A 2884-nucleotide genomic window follows, 5' to 3' on the forward strand; every position below is an offset into this window, starting at 1 on the left:
TAAGCCATGCGAAAATGGCACGAATGTTCGATTGAGTTGGATCAAGGGTAGGCATGAAATGGACCTAGTTACTTTCGTAACAGATGCTGGCAGCAGCAGTGTCATGAGATTGAAAAATAACTAAAAATAGTAGGAGTGGAATTAATTGATGAATAAATTATGTAATCGAAGCTCGATGAGTCTGTTTTCATGAGGAAGTAACGAAAAGATCATATGGGCAGTATATTAAGAGATAATCAGATTTTTGTGGGACAGGGCCAGAACGGTTTCTGGATTCCCTGCTCCGACTTTGGAAATTTATTATAAATTAACCAGAGATAATTAGGGGTCGTACCATATATGTACAGATTCCTCTCTGAGTCTAGTTTTCATAGAAACAAACGGCATCAGTATTGAAGCCCCGTGCAGGGAGATACCCAAGTCGTAATGGGAAAAGGTCAGTGTAGTCGACCCCTGCAACATGGGAGACTTTGACTAATAAACTGTACTAATTGGCCCAACCAAAAATTCTAGAAAAAAATACATAGATGGGCACATGAGTCTAGTTTCTGGGAAAAATCACGAAACTGATTTTTGAGTTACGAAACTCAAGATATGATTTTTAAAACGACTAGTACACAGATTGGGCAGTGTCTGGAAAATAAATTTTATAAGGGGTTAAAGTCAGTTAACACCTCGTGTTCGACTCCGGTGTCGGTTTCGGGTTCGGGGTGTTACAACTATATTAAAAGTGGTCCATTTGACATGCAAGTCCCCCATGTCAATAATTCATGCATTAATTGGCCACTTTAAAATTCACCTATCACATTTTCAAGTCTTATCACATGAGTCCTTTCTTATAAATTAACACCTAATTGATAAAAATCAAGGCACGAAATTTTCACACATACAAATTCCACATACAATAAGCACAGAATATAACATCTAATTATTTTTGTGACTCGATTTTGTGGTCCCGAAATCACTTCTCGACTAGGGTCAAATTAGGGCTGTCACAATCTGAATTTACTAAGTTAGGATTTACCTTGTCAGTCTTTGCAGGTTCTAACTCTTTAGGTGTAAGGACTTCAACAGCTAGTTGACTTTCCCCCTTTTCAACAGGCTCGTCCTCAACATCAATCAACCGGGGTTCCAGAATTTTACCACTTCATAATGCCACTGCCTTGATATGTTCTTTAACCAAATTTCTTGGATTCTCAGTATCGCTTGGCAAGGCTCTTTGTGGTCTATTACAAAGCTCTGTAGCTAATTGACCCATTTGGATTTCCAAATTTTTTAGTGTTACTGCTTGACTTTGGATCAAAGTGTCATTCTTCACCATGTATGCTTTCTACAAGTTCTCCAAACTATTTAATGATTCAGCTTGAGGTGGTTTTGGAGCTTGCTGATTAAACTCCTGTGATTGGTTGGGTCTATGCTGCATAAAGTTGTTGTTTGGTCTATTTCCTTGGTTGCTCCAAGAAAAGTAAGGGTGATTAAGTCATGAAGGATTATAGAAGTTGGAATGGGTCCTTGTCCACTCCTATTTTGATGTTAGTTCCCCACATAGTATACTGACTCAAGATTTAATGGGTAATTTTCGAAAGAATGACCTTCCCCACAGTACACATAGGAAACTACTTCAAACGGACTTGGTGGCTGAGCTGCAAAATTATTAGCACCATTAGCGATAAACTACTTTAACATAGAGGAAATAGACGATACCTAAGCTGATAACGAAGTGAGAGCATCAACTTCATGAACTCCAGCTACACGTCTTCCTGAAGCTGTTCGATTTGTTGGCCATTGATAGTTGTTGCTCGCGATCCTCTTGATGATCTCATAAGCCTCATTGTAAGACTTAGACAAAATTGCACCATTCGCAGAAGCATCAACCATCAATCTTGTATGTGCATTGAGACCATTATAGAATGTCTCCAACTGGATACAATGAGGAATCCCATGATGAGAACATTTACAAAGTAACTCATTGAATCACTCCCAAGCCTCATACAAAGACTCGTCATCCAATTTTTGAAAAGTTGTGATCTCATTCCTTAACTTAGCATTTTTGCTAGGCGAGAAATACTTAACCAAAAATCTCTCTGCTAATTCTTGCCCTGTAGATATAGAACTTGGTGGCAATGAATTGAGCCATGCTCGTGCTCAATCTCGCAATGAGTACGGAAACAACTTCAACCTCAGTGCGTCTTCAGTCACACCGGCTATGTTGAACGAGTCACTCATCTCCATAAACAATCGAAGGTGGAGACGTGGATCTTCTGTGGGAATACCACTAAATTGGCCCACCGTTTGTAGCATCTGAAACATCACTGGTTTCAATTTGAATTGGGTTGCCTCAATATCTGGCCTTCTAATTCCTGGATTTGACTCATTGAAAAGCGGCACAACATATTGTTTGATGCATCGATCCTTATAATCAACAATGAGGATAGGATTTCGTAGATGTTCGGCTTCATTACCTTGGTCTTGATTTTGATTTCCAAGGTCCATCTTATTCTGTCTCTGAGCTATTCATTCACGTCTTCTTTGTCTAATAGTTCACTCAATTTTAGAGTCTACTGGGAGTAAATCGATAATCCGATCTATGCTCATAAACATCTGGAAAGAAAATTATCAAATTAAAAAGAATAAGTTAGTACTGTTAACAATAACCAAATTGAAAATAAATAATTTCACAAAAAATGACTATGGCAAAAATTGACAATCCCCAGCAACGGCGCCAAAAACTTCTAACGCTCGAGTTTGTGCAAGTGTACACAATCGTTATCAAGTAATAAGTAAGTATCAAGTTATCGTCTCTACAAGGATTGTATTTGAGCTAAGTCAATTAATTTGTAAAATTATATTAACAATTTGATAAATAAAAAAGAATATAATTGAG

The 2884-nt window shown here is 37.9% G+C and overlaps 1 non-coding gene across 1 annotated transcript; it reads left to right on the plus strand.

Moving 5' to 3' along the window:
- Positions 1–1936: 1936 nt before the first annotated feature.
- On the plus strand, positions 1937–2043 carry LOC121205753 (small nucleolar RNA R71). Its single transcript, XR_005900828.1, has one exon. It is a non-coding gene; the product is annotated as a small nucleolar RNA R71 (small nucleolar RNA).
- Positions 2044–2884: the final 841 nt, after the last annotated feature.

The sequence above is a fragment of the Gossypium hirsutum genome, chromosome A08 (genome assembly GCF_007990345.1).
Source record: "Gossypium hirsutum isolate 1008001.06 chromosome A08, Gossypium_hirsutum_v2.1, whole genome shotgun sequence".
In the NCBI taxonomy this organism is placed as follows: domain Eukaryota; kingdom Viridiplantae; phylum Streptophyta; class Magnoliopsida; order Malvales; family Malvaceae; genus Gossypium; species Gossypium hirsutum.